General features: G+C 38.3%; 1 protein-coding gene across 3 annotated transcripts in view; it reads right to left on the bottom strand.

The window, feature by feature from the left end:
• LOC127435325 (TBC1 domain family member 22A-like) overlaps positions 1 to 23493 on the bottom strand; it is a 239438-nt gene that overhangs the window by 2223 nt on the left and 213722 nt on the right. The window lies entirely within an intron of this gene.

The following is a 23493-nucleotide window of genomic DNA, read 5'->3' as shown; positions in this document are numbered from 1 at the left end:
TCAGCTTTGCGGAAGAAATGTGGTCGGAAAAAAAATCTTAAATGATCGTGATCGGAGATCACTAAAAAGTTTGGTGAAGTCACATTGTAAAAAAATCAACAGTAGAACTCATGTTTAATAGTGAATGTAAGAGTATTTCCACACGCATAATGCAACAAGAACTTATAGGATTGGGACTAAACAGCTGTGTGGCCACAAGAAACCACTTGTTAGTGAGGCTAATCAGAAAAAACTACTTCAATTTGCTAGAGAGCATAAAGATTGGACTATGGAGCAATGGAAAAAGGTCATGTAGTCTGATGAGTCCAGATTTACCCTATTCCAAAGCGATGGGTGTGTCAGGGTAAGGGAAGCGCATGAAGCAATGCGCCTGTCATGCATAGTATCAACTGTATAAGTCTCTGGAGGCAGTGTTTTGATCTGGGGTTGATTCAATTGGTCAGGTCTAGGCTCAGCAATGTTATGTGCCAATAAAATGATGTCAGCTGACTACTGAATGTACTGAATGACAAAGTTATCCCATCAATGGTTTTTTTCTTCCCTGATGGCACGAGCATGTTCCAGGACGACAATGCCAAAAAAGTGGTTCAGGGAGCATGAGGAATCATTTTCACATATGAATTGGCCACCACAGGGTCCTGACAATAACCCCATTAAAAGTCTTTGGGATGTGCTGGAGGAGACTTTACGGAGTGGTTCAACTCACCCGTCATCAATACAAGATCTCGGCCAAAAATTAATTAAAACTCTGGATGAAAATAAATGTTGTGACGTTGCATAAGGTTGTCAAAACAATGCCATGGCAAATGTGTGCCGTAATCAAAGCTAAAGGTGGTCCAACGAAATATTAAGAGTATGCAACTTTTCTTTTGGCCAGGCAGTGTACACACACACACACACACACACACACACACTATGGTCAAAGTGGACACTCTCTTCTAATGAATGGTTTTGACTATTTCAAATACACCAGGTGCATAAAATCAAGCATACAGCCATACAATCTCTTAAACATTTTTAGTAGAATTTAGCGTGTCAAAGAGCTTAGTCACATTCAGTGAGGCACTGTCAGAGGATGCCACCAGTAAAATCACCAGTTTATGGAGTGTGGAGTGGAAGAACTTCAGTAGCCCGCTGAAGACCCAGACCTGAACCCCACTGATGAACTGGAACAATGAGGGCAAGCCAGGCCCCATCACCCAACAACAGTACCTGTCCTCACTGATACTCTTGTGTCTCAATGGGGGCAAATCCCCACAGCCATGTTCCAAAATGTAGTGGAATGTTTTCCCAGAAAAGGTGGAAGCTGTTGTAGTAAACAGAGGACCCCCAATTAATGGCCATGGTTTTGAAATTAAATGTTTAAGAAGCAAATATTGGTGTGGCGTTCAGGTGTCCACATATTTTAGGCCCACTGTATATGTCTATAGGCTACATTTACTAAATATATATTATTAAAAATGTTTTTAACTTGTTTCACACTCTCGCTCACAGATGAGTTAGGGGCTGTTCAGACTGATTGTGTTTTTGTGTGCATCTTTCTGCGCAGTTTTTCAGTTGTTTTTCTATGTAAACGTGTTGTACGGATGGCTTTGATTGCTGCGCTGGTTGCCTCACTGTTTTATCGGTATCTCATGCAGGATCACTCCACTTTTCAGACAGTTAAAAAGAACTGGAGAAACCATGCGTTCTGTTTCATTTGTTGCACTGCATCGTTTCTTTTCTTTTTTTTTTTTTTTTACTACAGGTGACGATTTGACATTCTGATGAAGTTCAGGTTGCAAAGAGGATGGGGGGAGGGGTAGAAAATTGTCTTTAGACAGAGGCTCAAACAAACAATACAACAAACAAGACAAACAACAATAATATAAATAAAAATAAAAAAACAACTCTTGTAGGATAAATTACATTTATCTTAAGATCCTATTTAAAATTTAAATTGCAGTAGGGATAAAAGTCTTCTTATATTTAGCCTTTTTCATTAGAGGTACCTTATATCAACTGCCGGATGGAAGTACATGAAACAAATCATGAAGGGGTTGGAAAATGTCCAACGTAATAGCAGAAGCTTTCCTTTAGACTGCCACAATGTAAAGATCAGAGAGTGGTATTTGTTGCTTTCCAATAATTTTACCAGCTAGCTTTATAATTCTTGACAGTTTGTTCTTGTTTTTGACAGTTAAAGAGTTAAACCAAGATACAATGTTAAAAGTGAGTACAGATTCAATCAGTGATTTCTCCTAAAATGTCCTTTTCAACATTAAAGCATCTCAATTTTCTCAGTAAACTTAAGCGTTGGTAAGCCTTTTTAAAAATACTGTCTGAGTGTTTATCAAAGGTAAAATTGGAGTCAATCTCTGTTCCAAGATATTTAAAGGATCCCATCTGCTCTACTTCATCTCCGTTAAGTAACAAAGGCTTAACAAGTATGTGTGCCTTGTAGGCACCACAGCACATTTCCTTGGTTTTGCTAATATTGAGTTCCAAGGAACTATCCTCTGTCCAGGCTGTGAGAAAATTAACAAAAGTAAAATAACTGTCCAGTGTTTGAGTGTCCTTCACATATCCCACTAGTGCCATGTTGTCTGCATATTTTATGAGGGTCAGATTATCTTTATTACTTTTATTATTTGTTTGTATAAATTGAGAAAAGAACTGGAGATAAGACACATCCCTGTGGGAGACCAGTATTTAAAACCACATTCTCTGACCTGCATCCGTTTACCAGCACGTTGTGGGCGGTCCTGTAGAAAACTTTTATTCCACAAAATCAGGGTTTGGTGCACTTGTAGCCCCTCCAAATATCTCAAAAGTGTATTTATACACACTGTGTTAAAAGCAGAGAAGTCAATAAATAAAATCCTAACATAGGAATTTACTAAATCCAAATGCTTTGTGGACTGATTCAGCAGGGTGAGGGTAGCATCTTCGACTCTGCGCCCCACCCTGTAAGCAAATTGTTGTGGATCAAGTCTGCCAGTAATTAATTGCCTTGGAGACTTGCTGACAAACCACTCTCTCCATGCACTTGCAAAGCACAGATGTTAGAGCCACCGGTCTGTAGTCCTCAAGCTCCTTAGCAGGTGCCTTTTTTGGCAGGGGAATAATGGTACTTTCCTTCCAGGCCTGGGGTACAACATTACAGTCTAGAGACAGCTGAAGAAGTTGTGTCAGCACCCCCTTCAGCTGAGTTGCACATTCCCTCAGTACTTTGCCCTTTATTACATCAGGCCCCGGTGTCTTTCAAGGTTTGACTTGAGATAAAACCTTTACCACAATTTGTTTCTTGATGATTATAGAAGAAAAGTCAGGATGCTCTATAGGAGTCCAGTGCTTATCTAAATGTCTGTTATTGAAAAGAGCATAACATTTATTCAATTCAGTAGCAAAACCAGCAGAATCAGAGCAATGGATATTGTGTTGCTTCTGATTTCTTCCAATCATAGTGTTTAGGCCTCGCCAGACCATCCGTGCATTGCCTGCTGTAAATGTTTCCTCAACTTTCCATTTATATTGCTGCTTGGCCACCTTAATTTTTTTCTTCAGTTCTTTTTCTAAAAACTTGACATCATGTTTGTCCCCATTTAAAAATGTGATTTTTTTTTTTTTTAAGATTGAGATGATGTTTAAGATCTTTAGTAACCCAGGGCTTATTGTTTGTGTAGCACCTCACACACTTTACAGGAATGACACTGTCCACACAAAAATCCACATACCCAGAGATAGAAGCATTTAGCATGTCTACATCATTTCCACAGTACTGGAAAAATACGCTCCAATCTGTAACTTCAAAACATCCTTTTAATGCTTCAGCTGAATCAAAGTCCCATATCTGGATATTCCTAGTTTGCACTTTCTCAGTTTTAATTTTTGCCTGTATCGAGGTAAAAGGAGAACAACATTGTGATCAGATCGGCCGAGAGGAGGGCGTATAAATCCCTAAACCCAAACCACTTTTTTCCAAAAAAATAAATAATGTGAAACGCATACATACGACTGTTAACATACATACGACTGTTAACATCTCAGAAAAATGTGTTTGTTGTTTCATGACCCTTTAAAATGTTATCCAAACAGACATAATAACTCAAATATATTACTGGAATATATCATCTTTTCCAGCACCTGAGTTTCTTGTTATCTCAGAATGAGAAGTAATGTACACAAGGTGCCAAAAATGTAATTCCAGGAGCAATGCTACAGGGAATGACTTTGATTGCAAAGTAATGACCTTAAAGTGCTGTACACCCACACCAGTATTTATTCAAAAAGGTTAAAGTTTTTGAAATGTTGTCACTGTCAGAAATTTCCTTGTGCAACCCTTTTTTTAGATCCAATACATAATGCTCTATATTGCAATCTGACAGGTAACAACAGTTGAAATTTTTCGATAAATGTCAACTAACTCTTCATTCACTAAGATTTATCTCCAATGTTGATTAGTCCATGCATTAAACAACGGGTTTCAAAGGACACGATTTCCTCTCCAATCAATTTTTCGTGCCCCTGTTCTCCTTGAATCCAAGTGGACTGTTTAATGAAGATGAGTGTGGGCATGTAAAACTTTGATGGTGAATAATATCCCAGAAGAACATTATTCAATGGTGTAGGTGTTAGTCTGAGAGATTCTGTCTTTGAAGAGTTATCTACCCTTTCTCTATCCATAAAGTATCTGAACACTGAAATTTTTTTTAAAAGGTTGTCCTCGCTTAAGATATCACCAAAGGATTGACTAATCAAAAAATGTGCATACTTAACTTAATCAAGGATGTGCACGCAAAACAGTCGACAACTATACCTAAAGTTAAGCCATCCATATAATAGCCAAATCAGATAATCTAATCAACAGTCATTAAAGCCTAGCTTTCCACAAATAACTAGATTAGGACACTAATTACTTGTAATGAGCCAAGCCAAATAATTGGAAATAAATGAATGATCTAATGATCTATACAGCCAACCAACATAATTGTTCTGGGACTGTTCATTTTTGTTGCATTATTGGACTGGAGTCTAAAGGCTTGAGTATAATTTGTTTTTCCATGTGCCGTTCCATCTGGTGCACAGCCTTTCTGTACTCTTTTGACCACGACCCCATAGGGAAGTGTTTGACGCATGTGCTATAGGACTGCTTTGTGATAATCTTTAGGACAGTTAATGGCAGGTGCACAATTCTTCACACGGTGTACACTGGCGGCCAAAAGTCTGGAATAATGTGCAGATTTTGCTCTTATGGAAAGAAATTGGTACTTTTATTCATCAAAGTGGCATTCAACTGATCACAATGTATAGTCAGGTCATTAATAACATGAAAAATTACTATTACAATTTGAAAAAAAAAAAAAAACTACTTCAAAGAGTTCTCATCAAAAGATCCTCCACATGCAGCAATGACAGCTTTGCAGATCCTTGGCATTCCAGCTGTCAGTTTGTCCAGATACTCAGGTGACATTTCACCCCACGCTTCCTGTAGCACTTACCATAGATGTGACTGTCTTGTCGGGCACTTCTCACACACCTTACAGTCTAGCTGATCCCACAAAAACTCAGTGGGGTTAAGATCCATAACACTTTTCCAATTATCTGTTGTCCAATATCTGTGTTTCTTTGCCCACACTAACCTTTTTTTTCTGTTTCAAAAGTGGCTTTTTCTTTGCAATTCTTCCAATAAGGCCTGCACCTCTGAGTCTTCTCTTTACTGTTGTACATGAAACTGGTGTTGAGCGGGTAGAATTCAATGAAGCTGTCAGCTGAGGACATGTGAGGCATCTATTTCTGAAACTAGAGACTCTGATGTACTTATCCTCTTGTTTAGTTGTACATCTGGCCTTCCACATCTCTTTCTGTCCTTGTTAGAGCCAGTTGTCCTTTGTCTTTGAATACTGTAGTGCACCTTTGTATGAAATCTTCAGTTTTTTGGAAATTTCAAGCATTGTATAGCCTTCATTCCTCAAAACAATGATTGACTGATGAGTTTCTAGATCTAGATAAAGCTGTTTCTTTTTTGCCATTTTTTGACCTTAAGACATGCCAGTCTATTGCATACTGTGGCAACTCAAAAACAAACACAAAGACAATGTTAAGCTTCATTTAACGAACCAAATAGCTTTCAGCAGTGTTTGATATAATGGCAAGTGATTTTCTAGTACCAAATTAGCAATTTAGCATGACTACTCAAGGATAAGGTGTTGGGGTGATGGCTGCTGGAAAGGGGCCAGTCTAGATTTGATCAAAAATGATTTTTTCAAATAGTGATGGTACTGTTTTTTACATCTGTAATGTCCTGACTATACTTTTTGATCAATTGAATGCCACTTTGGTGAATTTACCAATTTCCTTCCGAAACAGCAAAATCTGTACACTATTTCAAACTTTTGGCCGCCAGTGTATGTGTACTGGGGATGGGTCAGGATGGTCAACTAGTCATCACATGTGCAGACAACACGAAAAGACATGGACTGGTCGTGTGTCTACAAATATTGGGCTGTAAGCTGACAGTAGACGACAAAATTTACATCACACCCACTGTGAGCAAGACTTGGCAGCACGTGGACAACCGAAGTATAATTTGGCCATAAGAGATAACATACTGTTAAAGTTATGGAATATTGCAACTAAATTGCCAATAATTAGCATGAAGTGGCCATCGCAACCCATTTTACAAAATGCAACGTATTTCTGAGTGAAACGGGTTTTATAATAAGAAAACAAATGTGGGATGTGATTGGATCATGTAAAGTAGATGTTCCATACTAAAATGAAGCAAGACCTGAATGTGATTTTGCGAAAGCAATGCCTAAACAGCTTATTTGGCTATTGGTTAACATTATCCAAAAGCCCACATACGTTAAGTGACATCAGTGGAAAAGGACAGTGATTTTCGTCGGAGGAGCAAGTTATTACATTAGATTAGAAAGATTAGAAAGACAAACCATTTATTTCTTTAGAATAATGTACACCAATACATTGTGCAAAATAAGATCAGGGACATGCATATAGAGTGTAAACAATTAATTTTGATTTTAGGTCAAGTTTAAGAACTATTATATGTTTTATGGGTGTATACAGTAGCTTGAACTTTCTATATGGTTTCTATAATCCAGCCTGATCTCATAAAAATTCAGTGACTGTGGAGACATTTCTACACGTATTTTGGCAGTTCTAAATAGAAATGTCCACGGTGTGGTGCTAAAAGTGAGTTAAATGTTCTCCCAAACAGATAAGGTTTTTAAGGTTAATGGTCTATCGAGTTTTAAATCAACAAAATTGACATCCCTACCATAAACTTTAAACCAAACCTAAACAATAGTGTCATAAAAGCAAATGTGAGATGAAAAAAACAACAGCGGAATCAAACATGTCATTTTGTGGTGCTACTATGACACTTTCGCTTCATAAGTTGACTTGCATGCTCTTCAGGACTCATACCCTTTGCATCACAAGAGCAGCGCACTTTCAGTCGAGCTACTGTGAAATTTGATCACGCCAGAATAAACGTCAGCTGGTTATATAATGCAAACATGTTGAAATGTATCGACATACAATTCATGCGCTATAGTAAGTGTTTACATGTCATAAAAAAGCTTTGTGCGAGGAACATGGCGAAAACTACGTGTTTATGAACTGATAATCTGCCGTTTTACTCGTGGCTAGTGTGAAAGTGAATAAAGCAATAAAGTTATTGCCACAATACGTACAATTTGCAAAGTGAAACTCTTTTTGCATAAATATCAGTATAGTATTGGCATTAATTCTTAGAATCACTCGTGGCCTTACAGTTCTTCCGGGTCATAGTTATTGAATATTTATTTGAAAATAAAGTGACAGTTAGTTAAGCCTTAGTTAGTCATGCAGCAGATTCTACCTCATCCAAAGTGACTTTCCAACAGGAATAATCCTTCTGGAGTACCCTAAGGTTAAGTGCCTTGCTTTAGGGCTCAGCGGTAATGGCAGATCCAAGTAATGCTCCAGGTTCATGAATCGCCCTTTCCTTGTACCAGCCCATATCTTTAACTGCTAAACTACCATCAACATAGTGTATGACACCATTCCCAAGTTGTCGCAAATTTTAAGCCTGCATTACATAGCAGTTTGTCAGTGATAAACTGGGACATACTTCATTCATGTCATGCTGTAAAAACTGGTAATCAATAATAAATATCATTCTGTTGGGTGTACAAGTAATGCAGGTTTAAAAGGCTGGCCTAATTTTGCACAAAAAGCCTGATATACTTCTGCAAGTTAATGGCGCAAGAGCCTTAAAATAGATAATGACTTTGGCTTAAGGAGGATTTTCTTCAAAAGCATAATTTATCTTGTCACTCCCTGAAGCATTTTGATGGTTCTCATCTGTTGGGTTTTAACTTAAGTGGTGATTGGATTGTGTTTGCAAACTGACATGGAGGAGCTCCTATGATTTCTCCCTACCACGATGGCGATAAAGCTGAATAATTGCAGGGAAAGCAGATACATTTTGTGCATTTTGATGCAGCAAGTAGGCAGAAAGACATTTAGATTGATAAATGCCACAGTAATGACAACTCGCTAATGACTTTTGCTGGAAAACACGTTTCTGCCACTGCTTACACTACTGACATAGCAGAGAGTGATAACTACATTCTCTGCACCGGTGAAAGAATGTTTTCCACCAAGGATTAAGAGGATTGGAGACTTTTAGCCCCTTATCTTCTCACCGAGCCCTCCTGAATTTGTAAGAATCGACCAGGGGCTCAAGAACAGCAGCACAGTCACTCCATCAAATGGCAAAATCGCAGCTCCCCGGATGCAGTGTTTGATCCCTGTGTTTAAAACACTTGTGAGACTTACCGGTGGAGAGGTGATGATTGATTGCCAGGAACTTTATAAACAGCTTTGTTTATCAAGGCTTCTGCAAGATGGAGAAGCGACAGGTCTAGTCGCAGTGTTCGGGTGCACGGGGGAAGTAGCTGAGCTGTAATTACTTCCAGGATATTAAGTCCTCCATGTCTTTTTTGGATAAATTGTTCCTGCCTCTCGTTGAGCATGCTTCCTGCGACAACAGTGACACTCAATCATTAAACTGTATTAAAGCACATTTACAGACAGGAGAGTTGCTCTTCATTCGAGACCCCTTACAATTAATCATTACGGGTGGTCTCCTCCAGGAGCTCTGGTGTTGACAAAATTACACGTTTTCTGATGAATGTGTTGAGTTTACGATTAATCAGAAAGAGTTCATTTCACCTAATCCTTCAATGCAACCGTTCTAATAGAGTGAACACTATAACTCGATGGCAAGAAAAATACCTGCACTACTATGAATCTCTAGAGATGCGTTTCAAAAAATTGCATGCAAATTCACCCCTACTGACTACTTGTAATCTGTAATCTTTCACTCTACAACACACACACACACACACACACACACACACACACACACACACACACACACACACACACACAAACTAATTATGAACACTACTGTGGAGGTTCCCTTGAGGGATCAAACATTACATTGTTGACTTCAATTAAAACCAAATCAGACCAGGCCCAATTAAATATAACATTCAACTTACAGACAATTATATACAGAACCACTGCTGTGAACTGTTTAAAACCCAATATGCAATTAAAATGGAATGTTAATTGTAAGCAAGTGCTTGACATTTGGACTTTTGAGTAGCAACAGACAGTCTTGTGATTTATGCTGTCTTCACGTGCTATGTAAATTATCGTAAATACAAGTTTCTACTTGGAGGTTGCACATGGATGCCCCCTCAAGTCGTAATTAAAATTGGGAAACTTGGGGCCAGTTGTTCAAAAAGTTTAATCTGGATCAGAATGATCCAGATTTGGAAATCACATATTTTGCTATCCAGAATCAGGTAATTCATCTTACTTTTGTGTCGGTTTTTCAAAGCAACATTAGATTGGATCACCCTGATCAGAACTTTTCAAGATTACCAAATCCGGATTACCAGTGCTCTAAATGGGACAACATATCACAATGTAGGCTACTAGCTATGTAAAGAACAACAGGTAGAATAGCCAGCATGGGGTCACTTTAAGTGTTTTTATTTGAAGAGACAGAAAACATCACAATAAAACAAAACAAACATCCCCTTCCTTTTTCAATATCTTTTAAACAGTCAGACCCCTCATCTAAGCCACAACAAATAAATACAAACAAACAAATATACATTATTCACAAATACATGGTGGATATTTTGAACATGTGTTTTAAATCATTAAAAGGCTAAATGTCCAGTAGTTAACAAAATAAAGAATGTTTAGAGCTCTTCATTTGTAGAGAGTCCAGCTTTTTGAAGCTTTGCTTTTAGGAGTCAGATATCAAGTCTTGCTTTGGTTTGCTGTAGTTGGGTAAGAGTGATTTGTTCCTCTGCCAGACAAATCTGTACTTCTGCTCTTTCAGTTTCTCGTTTAACAAGTGATTTATAGGCATCATCATCTGTGTTTGGGAAAGAACACTTCTGGCCTCTTTTCGGAGCTCCTGTGGCAATAACTTCTGGCTCTACCAGTGAGGATCCACTTGTTTCCTCAATAACAGGGCTGAGATCCAGAATAAATGCTACTTCTGCATTAGAGGGATCTGTGTCGCTTTCCTTTTCAGTTGTGGACTCACCGTCCCCAACAACACCTTGAATCCCATGCAGAGATTGAGAGTATCTACCTCAAATAATGTCAAGAACCACATCTGTGTAATCACCTCTCCTAAAGGGCCTGTTGCCTGTTTGGGTGCATTTTGGTTCAGCATGGTCCTTTGTTGCCCTGGCCTTCAGATTTTTCCATCTAAATTTCACTTGCTCTGTAGTCCTCTTCTAGCCACACCCCATGGCATTCACATTTTGGGTGATTTCATCCCAAATAGCTTTTTTCTTTTTGTTAGACACTTCTCCACCGTTAGTAGAATTAAATCTTCCTACTATTGAGGCATAATGGTGCCTAACACCCTCCAGCAATGCGTGGGTTTCTGCAACTGTGAAATTAGGTCCTTTTGAGTCCATGGTACCACCTTTTTGGTGTAGTGGATGTAGAGTTTATAGGCCTTGATTTGATTTTGACTGAGTTAAGTGAACACGAGCCAAAGCACATCAGCTAATTGATGTTTACAGGGTTTGTGTTTGAAAAGACCAATCACAGGCTGAATAAGATGACTTTCTCAGAGGACTTACAGAGAGGCACTGACATGGCAGGCATTGTCCATCGCCACCACCAGTTTGGAAGGAGAGAATTTCATCAAAGGGTGTATGTTGAGCATAAACACCACTGGAGCAGTACACCACCGAGGAACTGTAAACTTGGTTTCGCTTTGGGAATGCTGATATTAAGTACATTGCAGACCTTATCAGGCCAAAACTTCAATGCAGAAACCGAAGGAGTCATGCTCTGTCTGTGGAAGAACAGGTCCTCATTGCTTTGCACTTCTATGCAACTGAGACTTTCTACCAAGTTGTTGGTGACAATATAGGAGTGAACAAATCAACTGTCAGTGATGTGGTGAAATCTGTGTCAATTGCATTGGCGAGCCAAATCAATCAATTTGTTTCATTTCCAAAGGATGACCAGATTGCCCAGAGCAAGCACAAGCATTTTCTTTTAGGAAACATGCCCAATACTATTGGGGTTATGGACTGCACTCATGTGCACATACAAGCACCTCATGAGAGGGACTGGGAGTATGTCAATTGAAAGGGAAGGCACAGCATCAACATCCAACTTGTGGGCAACGCTGACCTCATCAACACAAACTGCGTCGTGACATGGCCTGGGTCTGTCCATGATGCATGTATCCTGAGGGAGAGTGCTCTATACAGAGAGCTCCAAAACAGCAGACCGGATGGCATAATATTAGGAGACAGTGCTTATCCACTCCTATCCACTCCTTTTCTTGCAGCAAACACACCTGAGCAGGCACGCTTCAACACTGCTCATTGCAAAACAAGATGTACAATTGAGTGCTTAAATGGTGTCCTCAAGAGCCACTTTGCATGCCTTAACTACTTGTGAGTGGAACCACAGGGAGCATGCAACATAATACTTGCCTGTATTGTCCTGCACAACATTGCTAGAAGGCGCAATGTCCCTCTCTGTGATGAAGATAATGATAATGATCCATCCGAGACTGCTGAATACCCAGACCAACCTCCGGCATTCTCTCAGAGTGAGGAACTGACTTGACGTGCAATAAGGGATGCAATCGTTAAAAACTACTTTTGACTGGTTGATTTCTGATGATTGATTGTAATTAATATACTGTGTCAAATGACAATTAAAATCAAATATTTTTCTTTGCTATTGACATCTGTTTGGGGGATTATTTATAGGGACAAAATCTTTTATTCTTTTTCACTTTACTGAAAGGCTTAATTGGTAGCCCAGTGTGTACTTTATACTTTGCTTGTATACTTTATCACTATAACGGTTAAACTAATCAAGAGCAAAATAAAAAATCTAAAAAATGATCTAATCCGATTTCAGAATCCTTTTTTTCTTTTGATCGACCCATTTTCAAGATATGATCCAACCCGATAGCCATAATCCGATCAGATTACTTTTGAACAACTGGCCCTTGTAGATCACTTTGATACCAGAGTTTCCGAGTTGGGAGGAGACAAATTTTCAACATGGCAGAGGAGGGTACGTTTGTAATAATTTCATATACTGTAATGTTCACAACACAAAACTCCCAGCATCTGTCGAAGGTTATCTGCAAAAACATTCAGATCAATAAGGTCATTCAGAAATCAACTTATTGTTGAGACAATACTGACCACATTAACATATGACTGGTGCATTTACATATCAATGTTTATGTAGTATGCATCTTTGTAGTAAGCAGCTTGTCCAGTCACAAAAAAATAATAAGGTGGAAGTAGGTTAGATACAATTATCCCTAAAAGCCAGAAAAACTAACAGTAAATACAATCTGATAAAGTCTGTCAAATCTTGAGCTGTTCCTGACTTCATTTACTCACCTTCATGAAGTCGTATTATAACTTTGTGCGAGGTACGGATAGAAATTTAAGTCATTATTCACCCCTCCACCTTCAGTTTTCAAATTTAATTTGCGCATCCATAAATTCAAACTGAGTAAAGACAATTTGTGCTAGATTTGCTGTCACTGATGCCAAATGCTACTGGTTTTTGCATGCCAAGTTTGAGTATGAACATGGACGATAGAAATTAGAGAGATTAGCCAACAATAACAGATGGTATTTACATATTTAAGTCTTAAAGGTGCAATAGCAAAAAACATTTTAAATTCTCATTCTTGTAGAGAATTGGTACTTGGCCTGAAGTAAACTAACAAAGTCATATAATAGTTTACCATGACTAGCTTATAATAGTTTACCAAAACTAGCTTTGCCCATCACGAAAACATCAACTGTTCTTTCACTACAGCGCTTGATGAAATGAAGGATCTCCATGATGTACACACTTGAGAACACAAGTTTAAAAGCTGCATTAGCGCAGAGGTTTGAGCACTAAGTCAATCAGCCACACGCCCCTAAGGGCCCTCGCAACAAATTAAGAGTTCGCCTCTATTTAGTTTTGGCTGTTTGAACCACCTGAGATGGAATGAGACAAAACATTAGGAGCTGATAGTTGCAGCCTTTTAATGTAGCTGCATAATGAACGTAACAACCATCCTGTTTCCCCTCTGAGAGCTTTGCCATTTCTTTTCCTTTTATTTATTCAGTCATTTTTATGAGAAACAAGAGGGAGGCGAGGATGAAATATTCTTTGCATTTGTTCTGTTCGTTCAGTGAGTTAATTAAATATTTTTAAAGTCAAATTAAAGTTTAATGGTTGCATGTAGGGATGCACCGATCCGATACCTGGATCGGTATCGGCTCTGATGCTGACATTTTTAAACGGATCGGGTATCGGTTCCGACGAGCCTGATACAAATCCAATACTGTGTGTTAATCATGTTCGTTAGTGTCAAGCTCAAAAAAATTACATAAAAGAACAACTAAAAAAAACAATTAAAGTAGTCCATATGCTACTTTGTTGCATTTTATTGAAAGCCACTTGAAGATGTGCGATAGCTCTGTGAATCACAAAAGGCTGTGTTTAATAAGTAAATATGAAAAATGCACGTGCAGCTCCAGCACGTTACTGAATGGCGCTGCTCTGTTTACACACATCCGCGGCTATTTTTAGCCTTCACGCGGTGTGCAATATTTGAGCACAACTCACGAGTTGTAAATATGCATTTAGAACGGCACCGGAAGTGCATTTTACCAGAATTTGAATAAGAAGCGAATTAAACTACTGTGAACTTCCCTACAAACAGACACATACAGGACTTCCTGGAGAGTTCAGGATGTCAAAATAAAAGCGTGAGGGTTTTAAAAGTTAAATGTCACGGAGAGACTCACATAGGCAGAGATATGAACTCAGTAGCAGAGTTTATTGAACAGATGATTGAAACAGTGATGTAAACATTGTGAGTAAATCCAGTTGAGCAGAGTGGCAAACAGCAGGTGAGTAATATCCAGACAGGGTATAGACACGATGAACAGATAACTCACAACAGTCTTATGATACTTGCAGGTAATAATGAAGATACAGGTATGTTTGACATAGTAGAAAGGTCTGTAGTCTCAGAGATACTATCGATGAGAACAGACAAAGAGTGTGTGTGAAAGCGGGGTATATATGCAGTCCTTGATTAGCCACTAATGATATGCAGGTGCGTGTAATCAGAACTCAGGGGAGAGTGAGCGCTGTGACGGCAGTGAGGAAGAAAGAGAGAGAGAGACCGGTGGATCCATGACAAAAGATGCATGATTGAAATATACAGTAGCATGCAAAAGTTTGGGCACCCCTGGTCAAAATTTCTGTTACTGTGAATAGTTAAGTGAGTAGAAGATGAACTGATCTCCAAAAGGCATAAAGTTAAAGATGAAACATTCTTTTCAACATTTTAAGCAATATTAGTGTATTATTTTTATTTTGTACAATTTTAGAGTGAAAAAAAGGAAAGGAGCACCATGCAAAAGTTTGGGCACCCCAAGAGATTTGAGCTCTCAGATAACTTTTACCAAGGTCTCAGACCTTAATTAGCTTGTTAGGGCTATGGCTCGTTCACAATCATCATTTGGAAAGGCCAGGTGATGCAAATTTCAAAGCTTTATACATACTCTGACTCCTCAAATCTTGTCCCAACAATCAGCAGCCATGGGCTCCTCTAAGCAGCTGCCTAGCACTCTGAAAATTAAAATAATTGATGCCCACAAAGCAGGAGAAGGCTGTAAGAAGATAGCAAAGCGTTTTCAGGTAGCCGTTTCCTCAGTTCATAATGTAGTTAAGAAATGGCAGTTAACTGGAATGGTGGCGTTCAAGTTGAGGTCTGGAAGACCAAGAAAACTTTCAGACAGAACTCCTCGTAGGATTGCTAGAAAGGCAAATCAAACCCCTGTTTGACTGCAAAAGACCTTAAGGAAGATTTAGCAGACTCTGGAGTCTGGAGTGGTGCACTGTTCTACTGTGCAGCGACACCTGCACAAATATGACCTTCATGGAAGAGTCATGAGAAGAAAACCTTTCCTGCATCCTCACCACAAATTTCAGCATCAGAAGTGAAGATAACCTTTTGCACACACACATATTAAAGTGCTGCTTTGTGATTCAACTAGCTCCCATTCTGCCGTAAACTTATTTTAAATCAAGCCATTAAAACAAAGTGGAAGACTGATTTCTCCGATTCCTTATTTCATGCATGCATAAACGTGTTATCCGAGCTCACACCCCACTGCATCTCTGTGGTTAAGAGAGGCCTTTGTGATGTCACCAAGTTGAAGCTCTGAGAAGCAACTGAGATGACACAGCTTAATAGTAATAGAATGAGCTCAAGCTGTGTGTGTGTGTACTGAAAGTTGACTGCACTGAAGGATATGACTGTCAATGTTGGCCCTGTTCCAAATGGAGCCCTCAATTCTCCTTTACGACTCATTTACGACTTTGGTAAAGTAATTCTGCATAGACTGTCTGAAACACAGCACAACCATTGTAGTCTGAGCCCAGATCGAATTATCCAAATTAGCTGGTTCTTTTGAATACAGGCGAAACACACAGCACAACCAGTGTGGTCTGATTACTGAATCATTAATAGAACTGTTAAGGATCAAGGATACAGGATCAAGAGGAATTGGAATCAGAACCAGAATCGTTACATTCTTTACGATTTCCCATCCCTATATGTATAGTTTTCTAAATTAGTCACAAGGTTCCATTTCGGTTAGGATGCTGCTTTTCTACATAGGTAGCTGCCTATGTAGGCTGTAGACAGTAAAGCATCGACACACAATGGATGTGTATCTCACTAGGTTTTGAAGCAACTATGTGGTTACCGTCCTTTGGACTGTGACTCCATAGAATGGCAATTACAAAAACAAAAAAACTTACATTTGAGAGGCATTTGAGACAACAGGAAACAAAAACTGAAATGAAATCCCATCGATAAAAAGTGTAAATTGGTAATCACAGACAAAAGAGGGAAGAAGTTCTCGGCCCGTTAGCTGCACCAAAGGCTTTCTCATTACGTGATAAACAAACCTCTGATGAGAACTCATTTGTTGCATATTGCCCTTGCTAAATGCCATCAGGGGTTGAAATTTGGCTGTCTGTAAGCCGCCGATGACGACAGACAGCTCATAGCCGATGCTCAACGGTACATGACCTTGATCTACCTGCCTCGCTCCGACGTAGGCTTCAGTAAGAGAAAAAAGCCAAGTCTTTAGTATCAGCAGCACAATGCAGTGAATAAGAGAAGCTCAGATGCACAGATAGCAGCAGCCATTATCTCTCCACGCTCACTTACCCAACCATTAGAGCTGCTCGCCAAAACACACCAGCCTCCAATTTATTTTCTTTCATCATTGCTTTTCCCCTCTCTCTATTTTTGCTTTGAAAGGATTGTCTAGTTGTAGAGTTTAAACTGGAGCTGGTCTTTTAATTATAAAGTGAAGAATTGGCACAGTGGTCACTGATACAGGTGGAAAACACTGTACATTTACATTTATTTACATTTACGTATTTGAAAAACGCTTATATCCAAAGCTACTAACAGTGCTTTCAAGATATTCTTGAAAAAATTGACAGTTTGCTTTGTAAGTTCATGTATCAGCCGAATTACTGACAAGAGCCATCCCCCATCAGACATTTGGCATCAATTCAAGCATGAAGACATTTCCCTGTAGCGCTACTGATAAAGTGTTGCACAAACAACCTCCAAAATATGGGCTCTGGTCCTGTGGGAACCAGAAAGTAATCATGTTCACATACTGTAAACAATGATGTGCGTGATTCAGAGGTTGCATTTTCACTCTAAAATTATCAATTTTTACTCCATTGATGGGTATTTTTAGGGTTGGGGTTTTGATTAAGGGAAGATTTGATAAAATATGCATTCCTATTGACTGTATCAGTTCACTTTTGGCTAATTACAGTTCACTTTTGGCTCCACTCTGTCGACATTTCACCCAGAAACGAGCTAAAACATGGCCATACATTTAAGAACACTTTCAGCTTCGGCAACTGGGGCAGTGATTTGAACCCAGATTTATTTCAGCTGAAAAATGTATGACCTACTGTCACCGAATTCACAGTGTGATTAGTCTTAATCTTACCCATGACCTTGGTGCCATGCTCTACCAGTTGAGCTAAAGGTACTCCTAAATAATCTACAATAAACTACTGAGACCAGGCAATGCCTTTAATACATTGGCTATATCTTTTTATACTTAAAAATGCACAAAAAAATTAAAAGTGGCATCTGCAAACAAAGGGTACTAGAGCTTTTTTAAGAACTTTAACATTATCTATGGACATTGCACTGTTTAATACCCAGAAAGTTTCCAGATACTTCTGCCTTCATTTTAAACAATGTCTTTGCATTACGTAACAAAATATCATACCAACTGACATTCATTTTAAAGTAATATAGTGCAACTTTTTCAAGCAAAACAGTTCCCAAAGAGAAGCTTGTTTGATTTCAAAATAACAGAGAAAGTATTTGGACACCTCGGACCGTACAAACAAAAAAAGTTTTGAGAAAAGGTCTAGCATTATTTGTTTTCAGATGCTGCTAGGTTTGATACTTTTTGTCTTATGCAATGCTATTCACTAGGGCTGGGTGATATTTTTGGTTTATCATTTAATTTGAATTTATGTTTTGACACTTTTTCAAGATTTTGAATAAAAATACTAGCAAAGGCTATAGTTAGATACGTTGTACATCCACCAAAGGCTGAATAAGGAAAATAAAAATAAAAAATTCATAGCACTTGCCTTGATGCAACCCCCAATCTGATCAGCTGTCACATATGTGCTCAACTTCATTTATCATGCATGTATAAGCCGGCTTAATCAGACCATATTTGGCCTTGACGTTCGTGTAGGAACGATCTCCTTTCTTTTCTTTAAATACTCATAATAGAGAGTTAGTTACGTGAAAGTTACGACACTTTATATCAGATCATATGGATAGGCTATAAATGGGAGAATAAAACAACCACCGCTCCTTTTTTTAAACATGATGATTCAGATAGATTGTTATTATTGCTTTGTTCTGTGACGTGTTTCAAGTGTACTGCATTTAAAGCAAACATTTGGGAAGCATACATTTTTGAAAAATTTTGCGAGTTGAATTGTATGATAAATCATTTCATATTGCTCTGCTGCTCAGCGTGTACCACAGCGCTGACTAATGTGGTGAATGCAGATTATCAGATTTTAAAAAGCAGCCTTTTTGCTGTTTAGTAATTGCGCAAGACCATATTGCATTTTCAATCTTAATGCAATCAATCGTGCAGCCTTAATGGATACCATACTGATGTTTTAGAGGTCAAAGTCTTGAGTTTTTTTTCCTTTTTCCATGCCCATTTTTTCACGTCTGAAATACAAATTCATTTCCCCATCTAAACTGAAAACCAAAAGTATTTACGGAAAATGTTCAGATGTCTGGACTCTATCTGCAGGGGTTTATAATTATACATACAAATTATTTAATATACAATAAATACTTTCTAGATAAACTTGATGATTTCTAGATATTGATTTCTAGATAACTTTCAAGATACAGTTGAAGTCAGAAGTTTACATACACCTTAGCCAAATACATTTAAACTCAGTTTTTCACAATTCCTGACATTTAATTGTAGAAAACATTCCCTGTCTTAGGTCAGTTAGGATCACTGCTTTATTTTAAGAATGTGAAATGTCATAATAATAGTAGAGAGTATTATTTATTTCAGCTTTTATTTCTTTCATCACATTCCCAGTGAGTCAGAAGTTTACATACGCTTTGTTAGTATTTGGTATCATTGCCTTTAAATTGTTTAACTTGGGTCAAACATTTTGGGTAGCCTTCCCTGCAATAAGTTGCTGGAACTTTGGCCCATTCCTCCAGACAGAACTGGTGTAACTGAGTCAGGTTTGTAGGCCTCCTTGCTCACACATGCTTTTTCAGTTCTGCCTACAAATGTCCTATCAGATTGAGGTCAGGGCTTTGTGATGGCCACTCCAATACCTTGACTTTGTTGTCCTTAAGCCATTTTACCACAACTTTGTATGTATGCTTGGGGTCTTTGTCCATTTGGAAGACCCAGTTGCGACAGAGCTTTAACTTCCTGGCTGATGTCTTGAGATGTTGCTTCAATATATCCACATAATTTTCCTTCCTCATGATGCCATCTATTTTGTGAAGTGCACCAGTCCCTCCTGCAGCAAAGCACCCCCACAACATGATGCTGCCACCCCCATGCTTCACAGTTGGTAAGGTGTTCTTCAGCTTGTTAGCCTCACCCTTTTTCCTTCAAACATAACGATGATCATTATGCCCATTTTGTTTCATCAGACCAGAGGACATTTCTCCAAAAAGTAAGGTCTTTGTCCCCATGTGCACTTGCAAACTGTAGTCTGGCTTTTTTTTGGCGGTTTCTTCCTTGCTGAGCAGCCTTTCAGGTTATGTCGATATAGGATTTGTTTTACTGTGGATATAGATACTTGTCTACCTGTTTCTTCCAGTATCTTCACAAGGTCCTTTGCTGTTGTTCTGGGATTGATTTGCATTTTTCACACCAAACAATGTTCATCTCTAGGAGACAGAATGTGTCTCCTTCCTGAGAGGTGCGTAGTCCCATAGTGTTTATACTTGCGTACTATTGATTGTACAGATGAATGTGGTACATTCAGGCATTTGGAAATTGCTCCCAAGGATGAAACAGACTTGTGGAAGTCCACTTTTTTTCTGAGGTCTTGGCTGATTTCTTTTGATTTTCCCATGACGTCAAGCAAAGAGGCACTGAGTTTGAAGGTAGGCCTTAAAATACATCCACAGGTACACCTCCAATTCAGTACACCTCCTATCAGAAGCTAACTGGCTAATTGTCTATAGGCTTGACATCATTTTCAAGCTGCATAAAGGCACAGTTAACTTAGTGTATATAAACTTATGACTCACTGGAATTGTGATATAGTCAATTAAAAGTGAAACAATCTGTCTGTAACAATTGATGGAAAAATGACTCATCTCATGCATAAGGTAGATGTCCTAAACAACTTGCCAAAATCATAGTTTGCTAATATTAAATCTGTGGAGTGGTTAAAAAATTAGTTTTAATGACTTCAACCTAAGTGTATGTAAACTTCAACTGCAGACTTGGTTTAGATAAAAGTACCTACATTGGCTAAGAAGTATTTACCATTTTTCTTATTTTATACAATTATTTCTGAACATCTGGGTTATTTAAAATAAGTTATATTTTAATTTATTTTACATTTACATGGTTGCCAGCTTCCTGTGTGGTGCACATTTTTGTGCATGTTTTCTATGATGAAAAGAACTCTGATTTCTCCAACCAGGTTGCCTTGCATTCTAATAAAGAATGTGTTATTTGAATCATGTTGGAGTTACTTTTTAGTTGAGTACATTTAAAAGTTGAACAATCGAATTGTGAATCTTAAAATGTCCTCATGTTTTAAAAACATACTTTTTTTTTTTTTTTTCCCCAGATCGCTCAGCCCTACTATTCACATATTTTTATGTTTGAATTAAGTGTCCAAATCCTTTATGGGGCCACTGCACCCACTGTTTTATAATTTCAAACCCACAAAACTGTGATTTTTCTCTCTTTTTTTTAAGTGAGCTTGCGCTATCTTTCTTTTAAATAAATACCACATGCTTTGATATTGTAGTCTAATGCAATTCCATTAGATGCATTTTAAGTGCGGCTTAAGTATCAAATAACTTTTGATGCCACTCTATCTCTTTATGTACATTATAAGGAGTGCAAGATGAGTAAAAGCAAGTCAAATCAGTCCACACCGCACATGTACATGAGGGTGCTATGGTTTAGTTCCCTTAGCCTCTTCTCTACTCAAGCAAAAAACACCCCCTGCTTGAATTCTCATTAATTGCCCTCCTGCCAAGAATACAAGCTATTAGAGCCCAGAAGTACCAGGGGGTCACACAAAAGTCAGAGTGAAATACAGAACACTACGTCTTTGACACATATATAAACCTGCATAGATGTCTGCATGATTTAGACTAGCACGTTACGTTTTAAGAATAGTTTACTCAAAGAAAATTCTATCATCATTTACTCACCCTTATGTCCTTCAACTTCTGTATGACTATCTTTCTTCTGTGGAACAAAAACCTGTTGTAAGACTTTCATACAAATGGTTCATACAATGGAAGTGAATGGGGGAGTGGGGCTGTCAAGCTCCAAAATGAGTAAAAAGTGCCAAAAAAGCACTATAAAATTAGTTCTATATTTCAAGTCTTTTGAAGCCATGCAATGGCTTTCTCGCCATCGTAGCACTCAAATTTAAATGTCCTGAAAATAATGTCACAATCTAAAAAAATATTAATGGTCCTAAACGCAGGCCTAATTTTCTTCATGCAAAATACAATTTTATATAATACGTCATATAAATATGACCAGGATATTTTATTTTTATGGAATAGAGCAGTCAATACATTCTTCCAAACATCATCTTTTGTGTTGCATGAATGAAAGAGTCATGTGGGTTTTGAACAATGACAGAATTTACATTTTAGGCTGAGCTAACTTCAATAAATAATGATTATGAAATGGCAGCAACAGTTTATTTTTAAATTGATTTATACAAATTCCTGATTTTCAAGAGCCATTAACTGTTATTTTCATTAAGAAACCCTTCATTAGAAACCAACAATGATTCAGTCCCACTGTGTGCAAACACAGAACAGGTTAGCTGCTTCACAGTATTTTGGTCACTGTTACATTTGAAAAATCACCAAAGCCCGAGACTATTCCCGCCCACCAATCCAGTTTGCATTCTCCTCAAGACCTGCAAGTGTACAACAGCTGAGAAATGATGTGGCTTTAAGTATTTAAGAATTTCTTGGAAGCCAGTCCTAATCCAAACAAATAGAGAAATAAAAATGCCTTCTTTTTACAAGAAAGAAAAATGAAATGAAACGAAGGGCTAACAGAGGGAGGGATGGATTGATCTGGAGCCAGAGGCCATCTTTAAGATGCATACCTCACTCCAGAAATCTACTTCTATAAAAGACCAGCCTCCCTGAAGACAAGACTAATTTTCACAGTTTGATATGCTGGGATAGTTCCATAACTCACTCTCCACCGACTGGAGAATTATTTCATTCTTCATTTCAGGTCTTTCCTTCAGTCTCAATCTCTCCAGCTGAATCAAAATTATCCTCATAAGAAGAATCAAATCCACAGGCGTTTTCACACTTAACCTACTGTGGAATTCAGATTAAAAAAAAACAAAAAAAAACACTTTAAATGTTCCATCCCCTTGATTCTATGAGCCTTTGCTCTTCTTTCAAAAAATGTATTAATTCTTTTAGGTCAAATATCAATTTGCATACCATTTATCTGAAACAGTATGCCAGATTGAGATTAGTGCGTCCCAAATCAGTATGTTGAACACAGTATGCAAAGGTTCACAGATGGCATAATATTTCTAGTGGATTTTCGAAGTGTGCATTCCTGCCTTTTGGGTTATATTGTCCACCACAACTTACACTACAAATGGCTTTTCGGATCTATCATTTGGTACTAAGAATTTTCCACAGCGAAATTCCCCTCGAGGATTTTGCATGGAGTTCAAGTTTGGTGAACTTTGCAGTGAACTTTCTCCATGTTGACCAGTGTACTTGGAGCTTCGTACACAGCTAAACTCAATAAACACAATGGACAAGTATATAATTTTAGTGGAAAGTTTCTTTTCAACTTCACTCTGCCAGAGTATGAAGTGCAGCATTAAAAAGAGGCTGCTTGGCAGTTATTTTTGGCTGAATTCACACGCGTTCAACATCCACCCATGCCACCTTCACTTCCGGAATTTCGCCATGCAAAGGGTTTGTGTGACCACGACTTACTACTGCTGAACAGTCTTCCAACATACTCAAAAGCAGTGCCAGGTGGGCTACTCTGAAACTGTAGTTTGGCAAGCTGCAAGCGACTAACA

Source organism: Myxocyprinus asiaticus, chromosome 45 (genome assembly GCF_019703515.2).
Source record: "Myxocyprinus asiaticus isolate MX2 ecotype Aquarium Trade chromosome 45, UBuf_Myxa_2, whole genome shotgun sequence".
In the NCBI taxonomy this organism is placed as follows: Eukaryota; Metazoa; Chordata; class Actinopteri; order Cypriniformes; family Catostomidae; genus Myxocyprinus; species Myxocyprinus asiaticus.
The sequence above is the reverse complement of the archived record's forward strand: the minus strand, read 5'-3'. Positions and strand labels throughout refer to the sequence as shown.